The sequence below is a fragment of the Triticum dicoccoides genome, chromosome 6A (genome assembly GCF_002162155.2).
Source record: "Triticum dicoccoides isolate Atlit2015 ecotype Zavitan chromosome 6A, WEW_v2.0, whole genome shotgun sequence".
Classification (NCBI taxonomy): domain Eukaryota; kingdom Viridiplantae; phylum Streptophyta; class Magnoliopsida; order Poales; family Poaceae; genus Triticum; species Triticum dicoccoides.
The window spans coordinates 62,998,568-63,011,648 of record NC_041390.1 but is presented as its reverse complement, the minus strand read 5'-3'; the positions used below and the strand labels follow the sequence as shown (position 1 = coordinate 63,011,648).

General features: G+C 43.5%; 1 pseudogene; it reads right to left on the bottom strand.

Moving 5' to 3' along the window:
• LOC119315649 overlaps window positions 1-10,372 on the bottom strand; it is a 20,764-nt pseudogene extending 10,392 nt beyond the window's left edge.
• Window positions 10,373-13,081: the final 2,709 nt, after the last annotated feature.

Here is a 13,081-nt window from a genome sequence, read left to right as displayed (position 1 = left end):
CGGTAACCCCCGGTACTCCGATAAATGTCCGAAACCTTTCCGGTGTCCAAACATAGTCATCCAATATATCGATCTTTATGTCTCGACCATTTTGAGACTCCTCATCATGTCCATGATCACACCCGGGACTCCGAACTACCTTCCGTACATCAAAACATATAAACTCATAATATAACCGTCATCTAACTTTAAGCGTGCGGACCCTACAGGTTCGAGAACTATGTAGACATGACCGAGACACGTCTCCGGTCAATAACCAATAGCGAAACCTGGATGCTCATATTGGCTCCTACATATTCTACGAAGATCTTTATCGGTCAAACCGCATAACAACATACGTTGTTCCCTTTGTCATCGGTATGTTACTTGCCCGAGATTCGATCGTCGGTATCTCAATACCTAGTTCAATATCATTACCGACAAGTCTCTTTACTCGTTCCGTAATACATCATCCTACAACTAACTCATTAGTTGCATTGTTTGCAATGCTTATAGTGATGTGCATTACCGAGTGGGCCCAGAGATACCTCTCCGACAATCGGAGTGACAAATCTTAATATCGAAATACTCCAACCCAAAAAGTACCTTTGGAGACACCTGTAGAGCACCTTTATAATCACCCAGTTACGTTGTGATGTTTGGTAGCACACAAAGTGTTCCTCCGGTAAACGGGAGTTGCATAATCTCATAGTCATAGGAACATGTGTAAGTCATGAAGAAAGCAATAGCAACAAACTAAACGATCAAGTGCTAAGCTAACGGAATGGGTCAAGTCAATCACATCATTCTCCTAATGATGTGATCCCGTTAATCAAATGACAACTCTTTGTCTATGGCTAGGAAACATAACCATCTTTGATTAACGAGCTAGTCAAGTAGAGGTATACTAGTGACACTCTGTTTGTCTATGTATTCACACATGTATTATGTTTCCGGTTAATACAATTCTAGCATGAATAATAAACATTTATCATGATATAAGGAAATAAATAATAACTTTATTATTGCCTCTAGGGCATATTTCGTTTAGTCTCCCACTTGCACTAGAGTCAATAATCTAGATTACATAGTAATGATTCTAACACCCATGGAGCCTTGGTGCTGATCATGTTTTGCTCGTGGAAGAGGCTTAGTCAACGGGTCTGCAACATTTAGATCTGTATGTATCTTGCAAATCTCTATGTCTCCCACCTGGACTTGATCCCGGATGGAGTTGAAGCGTCTCTTGATGTGCTTGGTTCTCTTGTGAAATCTGGATTCCTTTGCCAAAGCAATTGCACTAGTATTGTCACAAAAGATTTTTATTGGACCCGATGCACTAGGTATGACACCTAGATCGGATGTGAACTCCTTCATCCAGACTCCTTCATTTGCTGCTTCCGAAGCAGCTATGTACTCCGCTTCACATGTAGATCCTGCTACAACGCTTTGTTTAGAACTGCACCAACTGACAGCCCCACCATTTAATAAAAACATGTATCCGGTTTGTGATTTAGAATCGTCTGGATCAGTGTCAAAGCTTGCATCGACGTAACCATTTACGACGAGTTCTTTGTCACCTCCATAAATGAGAAACATATCCTTCGTCCTTTTCAGGTATTTCAGGATGTTCTTGACCGCTGTCCAGTGATCCACTCCTTGATTACTTTGGTATCTCCCTGCTAAACTAATAGCAAGGCACACATCAGGTCTGGTACACAGCATTGCATACATAATAGAGCCTATGGCTGAAGCATAGGGAACATCTTTCATTTTCTCTCTATGTTCTGCAGTGGTCGGGCATTGAGTCTTACTCAACTTCACACAGGCAAGAACCCTTTCTTTGCTTGATCCATTTTGAACTTCTTCAAAACTTTGTCAAGGTATGTGCTTTGTGAAAGTCCAATTAAGCGTCTCGATCTATCTCTATAGATCTTGATGCCCAATATATAAGCAGCTTCTCTGAGATCTTTCATTGAAAAACTCTTATTTAGATATCCTTTTATGCTATCCAGAAATTCTATATCATTTCCAATCAACAATATGTCATCCACATATAATATCATAAATGCTACAGAGCTCCCACTCAGTTTCTTGTAAATACAGGCTTCTCCAAAAGTCTGTATAAAACCATAAGCTTTGATCACACTATCAAAACGTTTATTCCAACTCCGAGAGGCTTGCACCAGTCCATAAATGGATCGCTGGAGCTTGATCTCACACTTTGTTAGCTCCCTTTGGATCGACAAAACCTTCCGGTTGCATAATATACAACTCTTCTTCCAGAAATCCATTCAGGAATGCAGTTTTGACATCCATTTGCCAAATTTCATAATCATAAAATGCAGCAATTGCTAAGATGATTCGGACAGACTTAAGCATCGCTACGGGTGAGGAAGTCTCATCGTAGTCAATCCCTTGAACTTGTGGAAAACCTTTTGCAACAAGTCGAGCTTTATAGACAGTAACATTACCGCCAGCGTCAGTCTTCTTCTTGAAGATCCATTTATTTTCAATGGCTTGCCGATCAACGGGCAAGTCAACCAAAGTCCACACTTTGTTCTCATACATGGATCCCATATCAGATTTCATGGCCTCAAGCCATTTTGCGGAATCTGGGCTCACCATCGCTTCTTCATAGTTCGTAGGTTCGTCATGGTCTAGCAACATAACCTCTAGAATAGGATTACCGTACCACTCTGGTGCGGATGTTACTTTGGTGGACCTACGAGGTTCAGTAACAACTTGATCTGAAGTTTCATGATCATCATCATTAGCTTCCTCACTAATTGGTGTAGGTGTCACAGGAACCGGTTTCTGTGATGAACTACTTTCCAATAAGGGAGCAGGTACAGTTACTTCATCAAGTTCTACTTTCCTCCCACTCACTTCTTTCGAGAGAAACTCCTTCTCTAGAAAGATGCCAAATTTAGCAACAAAAATCTTGCCTTCGGATCTGTGATAGAAGGTGTACCCAACAGTCTCTTTTGGCTATCCTATGAAGACACATTTCTCCGATTTGGGTTCGAGCTTATCAGGTTGAAGCTTTTTCACATAAGCATCGCAGCCCCAAACTTTAAGAAATGACAACTTTGGTTTCTTGCCAAACCATAGTTCATAAGGCGTCGTCTCAACGGATTTAGATGGTGCCCTATTTAACGTGAATGTAGCCGTCTCTAAAGCATAACCCCAAAATGATAGCAATAAATCTGTAAGAGACATCATAGATCGCACCATATCTAGTAAAGTACGATTACGACATTCGGACACACCATTACGCTGTGGTGTTCCGGGTGGCGTGAGTTGCGAAACTATTCCGCATTGTTTCAAATGAAGACCAAACTCGTAACTCAAATATTCTCCTCCACGATCAGATCGTAGAAACTTTATTTTCTTTGTTATGATGATTTTCAACTTCACTCTAAAATTCTTTGAACTTTTCAAATGTTTCAGACTTATGTTTCATTAAGTAGATATACCCATATCTGCTTAAATCATCTATGAAGGTGAGAAAATAACGATACCCGCCGCGAGCCTCAATATTCATCGGACCACACACATCTGTATGTATGATTTCCAACAAATCTGTTGCTCGCTCCATAGTTCCGAAGAACGGTGTTTTAGTCATCTTGCCCATGAGGCACGGTTCACAAGTACCAAGTGATTCATAATCAAATGGTTCCAAAATTCCATCAGTATGGAGTTTCTTCATGCGCTTTATACCGATATGACCTAAACAGCAGTGCCACAAATAAGTTGCACTATCATTATCAACTCTGCATCTTTTGGCTTCAATATTATGAATATGTGTATCACTACTATCGAGATTTAACAAAAATAGACCACTCTTCAAGGGTGCATGACCATAAAAGATATTACTCATATAAATAGAACAACCATTATTCTCTGATTTAAATGAATAACCGTCTCGCATCAAACAAGATCCAGATATAATGTTCATGCTCAACGCTGGCACCAAATAACAATTATTCAGGTCTAAAACTAATCCCGAAGGTAGATGTAGAGGTAGCGTGCCGACCGCGATCACATCGACTTTGGAACCATTTCCCACGCGCATCGTCACCTCATCCTTAGCCAATCTTCGCTTAATCCGTAGCCCCTGTTTCGAGTTGCAAATGTTAGCAACAGAACCAGTATCAAATACCCAGGTGCTACTACGAGCATTAGTAAGGTACACATCAATAACATGTATATCACATATACCTTTGTTCATCTTGCCATCCTTCTTATCCGCCAAATACTTGGGGCAGTTCCGCTCCAGTGACCAGTCTGCTTGCAGTAGAAGTACTCAATCTCAAGCTTAGGTCCAGACTTGGTTTTCTTCTCTTAAGCAGCAACTTATTTGCCATTCTTCTTGAAGTTCCCCTTCTTCTTCTTCCCTTTGCCCTTTTTCTTGAAATTGGTGGTCTTATTGACCATCAACACTTGATGCTCCTTCTTGATTTCTACCTCCGCAGCCTTTAGCATCGCGAAGAGCTCGGGAATTGTCTTATTCATCCCTTGCATATTATAGTTCATCATGAAGTTTTTGTAGCTTGATGGCAGTGATTGAAGAACTCTGTCAATGACACTATCAACAGGAAGAGTAACTCCCAGTTGAGTCAAGTGATTATGATACCCAGACATTTTGAGTATATGTTCACTGACAGAACTATTCTCCTCCATCTTGCAGCTATAGAACTTATTGGAGACTTCATATCTCTCAATCCGGGCATTTGCTTGAAATATTAACTTCAATTCCTGGAACATATCATATGCTCCATGACGTTCAAAACGTCGTTGAAGTCCTGGTTCTAAGCCATAAAGCATGGCACACTGAACTATCGAGTAGTCATCAGCTTTACTCTGCCAAACGTTCTTAACTTTGTCAGCAACATCTGCAGCAGGCCTGGCACCCAGCGGTGCTTCCAGGACGTAATTCTTCTGTGCAGCAATGAGGATAATCCTCAAGTTACGGACCCAGTCCGTGTAATTGCTACCATCATCTTTCAACTTTGCTTTCTCAAGGAACGCATTAAAATTCAACAGAACAATAACACGAGCCATCTATCTACAATCAACATAGACAAGCAAGAAACTATCAGGTACTAAGTTCATGATAAATTTAAGTTCAATTAATCATATTACTTAAGAACTCCCACTTAGATAGACATCCCTCTGATCCTCTAAGTGATCACGTGATCCAAATAAACTAAACCATGTCCGATCATCACATGAGATGGAGTAGTTTCAATGGTGAACATCACTATGTTGATCATATCTACTATATGATTCACGCTCGACCTTTCGGTCTTAGTGTTCCGAGGCCATATCTGTTATATGCTAGGCTCGTCAAGTTTAACCTGAGTATTCCGCGTGTGCAACTATTTTGCACCCATTGTATTTGAACGTAGAGCCTATCACACCCGATCATCACGTGGTGTCTCAGCACGAAGAACTTTCGCAACGGTGCATACTCAGGGAGAACACTTATATCTTGATAATTTAGTGAGAGATCATCTTATAATGCTACCGTCAATCAAAGTAAGATAAGATGCATAAAATATAAACATCACATGCAATCAATATAAGTGATATGATATGGCCATCATCATCTTGTGCTTGTGATCTCCATCTCCGAAGCACCGTCATGATCACCATCGTCACCGGCACGACACCTTGATCTCCATCGTAGTATCGTTGTTGTCTCGCCAACTTATGCTTCTACGACTATCGCTACCGCTTAGTGATAAAGTAAAGCATTACAGGGCGATTGCATTACATACAATAAAGAGACAACCATATGGCTCCTACTAGTTGCCGATAACTCGGTTACAAAACATGATCATCTCATACAATAAAATATAGCATCATGCCTTGACCATTTCACATCACAACATGCCCTGCAAAAAAAGTTAGACGTTCTCTATTTTGTTGTTGCAAAGTTTTACGTGGCTGCTACGGGCTGAGCAAGAACCATTCTTACCTACGCATCAAAACCACAACGATAGTTCGTCAAGTTAGTGCTGTTTTAACCTTCTCAAGGACCGAGCGTAGCCACCCTTGGTTCAACTAAAGTTGGAGAAACTGAAACCCGCCAGCCACCTGTGTGCAAAGCACGTCGGTAGAACCAGTCTCGCGTAAGCATACGCGTAATGTCGGTCCGGGCCGCTTCATCCAACAATACCGCCGAACCATTGTATGACATGCTGGTAAGCAGTATGACTTGTATCGCCCACAACTCACTTGTGTTCTACTCGTGCATATGAGATTTACGCATAAAAACCTGGCTCTGATACCACTGTTGGGGAACGTAGCAATTTCACAAAATTTCCTATGCACACGCAAGATCATGGTGATGCATAGCAACGAGAGGGGAGAGTGTGTCCATGTACCCTCGTAGACCGAAAGCGGAAGCGTTAGCACAACGTGGTTGATGTAGTCGTACGTCTTCATGATCCGGCCGATCAAGTACCGAACGCACGGCACCTCCGAGTTCTGCACACGTTCAACTCGATGACGTCCCTCGAACTCCGATCCAGCCGACTGTTGAGGGAGAGTTTTGTCAGCACAACGGCGTGGTGACGATGATGATGTTCTACCGACGCAGGGCTTCGCCTAAGCACCGCTACGATATGATCGAGGTGGATTATGGTGGAGGGGGGCACCGCACATGGTAAGAGATCAAGAGATCAAATGTTGTGTCTATGGGGTGCCCCCATCCTCCGTATATAAAGGATGGGGGGAGGAGGAGAGGGCTGGCCAAGGGGGTGGCGCGCCCTAGGAGGGGGAAACCTACTCCAAGTAGGTTTGCCCCTCCCTTTCCTAATCCAAGAAGGAGGGGGAAGGAAGGAGTGGGAGAGGGGAAAGGCAAGGGGGGCGCCGCCCCCCTTTCCTTGTCCTATTCAGACTCAAGGGGAGGGGGCGCGCCTCTTGCCCTAGCCGGCCCCTGTCTCTCTCCACTAGTTCCCTAGGGAGGGGGGGGGGGGTCCGGTAACCCCCGGTACTCCGATAAATGTCCGAAACCTTTCCGGTGTCCAAACATAGTCGTCCAATATATCAATCTTTATGTCTCGACCATTTCGAGACTCCTCGTCATGTCCGTGATCACATCCGGGACTCTGAACTACCTTCGGTATGTCAAAACATATAAACTCATAATATAACCGTCATCTAACTTTAAGCGTGCGGACCCTACGGGTTCGAGAACTATGTAGACATGACTGAGACACATCTCCGGTCAATAACCAATAGCGGAACCTGGATGCTCATATTGGCTCCTACATATTCTATGAAGATCTTTATCGGTCAAACCGCATAACAACATACGTTGTTCCCTTTGTCATCGGTATGTTACTTGCCCGAGATTCGATTGTCGGTATCTCAATACCTAGTTCAATCTCGTTACCGACAAGTCCCTTTACTCGTTCTGTAATACATCACCCCGCAACTAACTTATTAGTTGCATTGCTTGCAATGCTTATAGTGATGTGCATTACCGAGTGGGCCCAAAGATACCTCTCCGACAATCGTAGTGAAAAATCCTAATCTCGAAATACGCCAACCCAACAAGTACCTTTGGAGACACCTGTAGAGCACCTTTATAATCACCCAGTTACGTTGTGACATTTGGTATCACACAAAGTGTTCCTCCGGTAAATGGGAGTTGCATAATCTCATAGCCATAGGAACATGTATAAGTCATGAAGAAAGCAATAGCAACAAACTAAATGATCAAGTGCTAAGTTAACGGAATGGGTCAAGTCAATCACATCATTCTCCTAATGATGTGATCCCGTTAATCAAATGACAACTCTTTGTCTATGGCTAGGAAACATAGCCATCTTTGATTAATGAGCTAGTCAAGTAGAGGCATACTAGTGACACTCCGTTTGTCTATATATTCACACATGTATTATGTTTCCGGTTAATACAATTCTAGCATGAATAATAAACATTTATCATGATATATGGAAATAAATATTAACTTTATTATTGCCTCTAGGGCATATTTCCTTCAGTAGCGTCGTTATCCACATGGAAATCCCGCGCCTTGCCCTTGATGTTGAACCACTTCCTGACAGGGGACTTGGACCAGGAGACCTGCACATTCAGAGATGAATTAGTGATGACCCACAAGTATAGGGGATCTATCGTCCTTTTCGATAAGTAAGAGTGTCGAACCCAATGAGGAGCAGAAGGAAATGATAAGCAGTTCTTAGTAAGGTATTCTCTGCAAGCACTGAAATTATCGGTAATAGATAGTTTTGTGATAAGGTAATTTGTAACGAGTAGCAAGTAATAAAAGTAAATAAGGTGCAGCAAGATGGCCCAATCCTTTTTGTATCAAAGGACAAGCCTGGACAAACTTTTATATGAAGGAAAGCGCTCCCGAGGACACATGGGAATTATCGTCAAGCTAGTTTTCATCACGTTCATATGATTCGTGTTCAGTACTTTGATAATTTGATATGTGGGTGGACCGATGCTTGGGTACTGTCCTTACTTGGACAAGCATCCCACTTATGATTAACCCATATTGCAAGCATCTGCAACTACAACAGAAGTATTAAGGTAAACCTAACCATAACATGAAACATATGGATCCAAATCAGCCCCTTACGAAGCAACGCATAAACTAGGGTTTAAGCTTCTGTCACACTAGCAACCCATCATCTACTAATTACTTCCCAATGCCTCCCTCTAGGCCCAAACAAGGGTGAAGTGTCATGTAGTCGACGTTCACATGACACCACTAGAGGGATGACAACATACATCTCATCAAAATATCGAACGAATACCAAATTCACATGACTACTTATAGAAAGACTTTTCCCATGTGCTCAGGAACAAACGTAACTACTCACAAAGCATATTCATGTTCATAATCAGAGGGGTATTAATATGCATAATGGATCTAAACATATGATCTTCCACCAAGTAAACCAACTAGCATCAACTACAAGGAGTAATCAACACTACTAGCAACCCACAGGTACCAATCTGAGGTTTGGATACAAAGATTGGATACAAGAGATGAACTAGGGTTTGAGATGAGATGGTGCTGGTGAATATGTTGATGGAGATTTAGCCCCTCCCGATGAGAGGATCATTGGTAAGGACTATGGTGACGATTTCCCCCTCCTTGAGGGAAGTTTCCCCGGCAGTACAGCTCCGCCGGAGCCCTAGATTGGTTCCGCCAAGGTTCCGCCTCATGGCGTCGGAGTTTCGTCCCGTGAGCTTGCTTATTATTTTTTCTTGGACGAAAGACCTCATATAGTAGAAGATGGGCATCAGAGGGCCACCAGGGGGCCCACGAGGCAGGGGGCGCGCCCAGGGGGGTAGGGCGCGCCCCCACCCTCGTGGACGGTGGGTGCCCCCCCTCTGGTACTTCTTTCGCTCAATATTTTTTATATATTCTGAAACGTGCTCCCTTGAAGTTTCAAGACTTTTGGAGATGTGCAGAATAGGTCTCTAATATTTTCTCCTTTTCCAGCCCAGAATTCAAGCTGCCGGCATCCCCCATCTTCATGTAAACCTTGTAAAATAAGAGAGAATAGGCATAAGTATTGTGACATAATGTGTAATAACAGCCCATAATGCAATAAATATCGATATAAAAGCATGATGCAAAATGGACGTATCGACTACCCCAAGCTTAGACCTCGCATGTCCTCAAGCGAAAGCCGAAATCAAAAAATATGCCCACATGTTTGGAGATAGAGGTGTCGATAAAAATAAAATACGGACATGAGGGCATCATGATCATTCTTAGAGCAGCAATATATATATATATATAGTAGCACTATTCTAATCCAAGGATTAGAATAACTATTTGGATCACGGCGTGTCCTATATAGCTGCGACCACATCCTCTCGAACTCCCTAATCGCCTGGAAAAGAAAAAAAAACTCACCCACGATCTCTCCTCAACCTCCCGATTCCAGCGCGCCGCCGACCCCCTATACCTGCTTCCGCCGCGCCGCCCGCACCCTGCCCCGAACCGGCACCGCCGACCCTGCCCCGCCCTCCATAACCACCACCGCCTCCGTAGATGTGCCGCCACCACGCGCCGGCCAGCTCTCCGCCAGATCGCGCAGCACGCCCTCTGCCCCAACCACCTCTGTCGCTGCCCTCCGCCACGGCCCTCCGTCACATCCACCTCTGCCCTGCCTGCCCCAACCACCTCCTCCATGGGTGCCCTCTGCCCCAACCAGCTCCCCGCCACCCGGCCCCAACCTCTCCTACGGCGCGACCTTCTGCCTGCACCAGCGCCGCCACCCCAACCACCCCCACCTCCGACCGCTGCCACGGCCAGCCACCACTGCCAACCACTGGATCCCGCCACCGAGCTCGCACTGCCGTTGGCCCGTACCACCACCCGCACCGCCATGCCGCCGCAGGTACCAAACCACCAACCTCGCCACCGCCGGGCACCATCCGCGCGCGCCCTCTGGCCAACAACCGCATCCCCACCCTGTCGCACTCGCCTCCTAGTCAACCAGCGTCTCCACATCCCTCCGGCTGACTTGCAGCTGGGAGAGTTCCCGAACTGCAGCTGGAGGAGGCCTCGACCTATAGCTTGTCGCGCGTGCCACTGCCGCCCTGCTCCCGACGAGTCACGTGTGCTGGTGCATGCGCTTGTGTGCATGCGTGCTGGTGAGTCTTGGCATGCGTTCGTGATGTACTTGATGCTGGTGAGGGTCTATGTTCTACGCTGGTGTGATGTGCTTTCGTGGCGTGCTGGTGTGTGTTTCGTGAAAACTTGTTGTGTGTTTGATTCAATGGAGCTCTCTTCCCACCGGCTGATTTTGATGCAAAGAAACCAGTTTTAGGAATCCGAAAAGTTGCGTGACTTTAGTTGAGATCATTCTGACCTCCACCTGTTTGTGTTTATGCCGATGAGAACTAAGTTCAGCTTTATCCCTAATCGCTACTATGATGATGCATCTCCCTGGATCATAGCTACAACTTACAAACAAGGAGGCTTTGAAAAAACCCAGGATGTACAAACTTGAGTTAAGTTTCTTAGGCTGGCTTACCAATTTCTCTATCAGTACACCACTTCCCGAACAGCCTCTGCTGCTACTTCTTCACCTCCGTTGTAGCTAGCTGATGGTGCTTCTTTTCAGCGGTTCAAGCTACAAATGGAGCGTTCCATGCAGCAACATCGACCCAACGGGCATACGATGGCCGACGACGGCTGGGTTTGGCGTGCGTCTCAACGGCGTGCTGGGCGTGGTGCCGAGAGTGCTGCAATTCGAAGTGGCTGGGCATTAGATTTTAGAGATTGCTTTTTAGTACATTCAGGGAAGTTTCTTTCTTCCTTTTTGCATTTTGTCTACGCACATACTTAGTTCAGAGTGGTTCTGACCTTGGCTCCTCTCACCTGAACACTTGCACCATTTGTAAAATATACATAAAATGAGTGTTCTAACTAGCATTCAAAAATGAATCCAGAATAAGTAGGAAGACACCACAACCTCATCCACGGGTTCCAGTAGCTCAAGCTTTTAAGAAAATACATTTGACACGAAGCTTTATTCATACAGTTGTAATAGTTTTGAAGTAATTTTATCACTTCTGTAGCTTTGCTTTTTTTTAAATGCTTTGTTTTGCAAAACAATTGCTTTGGCAGTAGCAAAAAGAAGTTTTCTCTGGTGGCAAGGGGCCATGTAGGCTATTTTGTTACTTGCAAGGGACCATGCAAGGACCTATCCAGCCACTGAACCGTAACCGCTTCTGGTCCGGCCGCCATCAACACACACCGCCACGGCCTACTGTTGACATGACCACGCCTCCCCGGTACCCTCTCTGTGAACCTTTTTTTATCTCTAATCGCTACTATGATGTGTTGGACTTGTTACAATTTTGAGGAGCTTGCGACTGAATCTCCTATATATTTTTTCGTTCTTCGAAAGTGCAGAGTCAAGGTTGTTCCCCGAGCGAACGTGCACCCTCAACTCTGTAGTGCCTGAGAAGCCACATGGAAGCCCAATCGTGCGTGTGTTGGTGTCCCCTGAATTTGTCATGGAGGTTTTGATTAACAAAAAATGTGAAAAAGAAATGCAGGTTTGTCCCGTTCGTTTGGTCACGACAGTGCTACATTTGAGCAGCCATAGCATCACAGAAGCTCTTCAAAAAATGGACCTGATGGTGGTCCATGTGAGCAGCCATAGAAAACAATCTCTACCGGATATCTAAATTCTTCAAACATAGCACTATGTTGTTGTGTTTTTCATTTGTAGGCTGCTCTGTAGAATTTGTAATAGTAGCATGGTCAGATTCAGATTATAATGTGCCATTTTGTAACACACGGTGTACCATTTTTAGTTCAAAGTCTAGCAGAGATTTCAGTTTACGAAAAGGTTTTTGTAAATTACAGTATGAGCCATTTCCAGCTCATGTTCAACAGAGTTTTCAGCTTCATGAAGATTTTGTAGAAAAGAAACTATGAGCCATTTTAAGTTCAAGTAACATGACATGTGCAACATTAAACCTAGTTGCCATAAAATGAAATGTGCGACATATATTCCAGTATGTGGAGAAAAAGAGAATAGTTTACTTAGTCATGCATGGAATTGCCTGAGTCATGATGGTAGAAAGTTCAAACAAAAATAATATAGTAGTTCAAAAATAAAAGAGCACTTAGAAGTGGATATTCCACAGTTTCTAAAAATAAAAACAGGAAGTTCGAATTTTAAAAATAGAGAAGTTCAAAAATCATAAAAAAGGACCTTTCATCGTTTCTAGAATAAAAAAAAATCTAGAAGTTCAAATTAAATTAACGGGTGGTCCAATATTTATTACAAAACTAGGATATTTCTGTTACTAAAAGAAATAATCAAGAAGTAGAAATTACAAAAAATAGAGAAGTTCTATATAAAAAAACTTTGATTTTCTTCGTTACTAAATAATAAACCAAGAAGTTCAATTTAAATAATGGAGTAGTTCAATATTTATTACAAATACTCAAATTTTCCCCGTTACTAACGTATAAACCAAGAAGATCAGTTCGAAATAACCAAAAAGTTGTATAGTGTTTATTACATTTCTAAAAAAAAATACACACTGAAGTTCAAATAAAAAAGGTAGAGCGGTT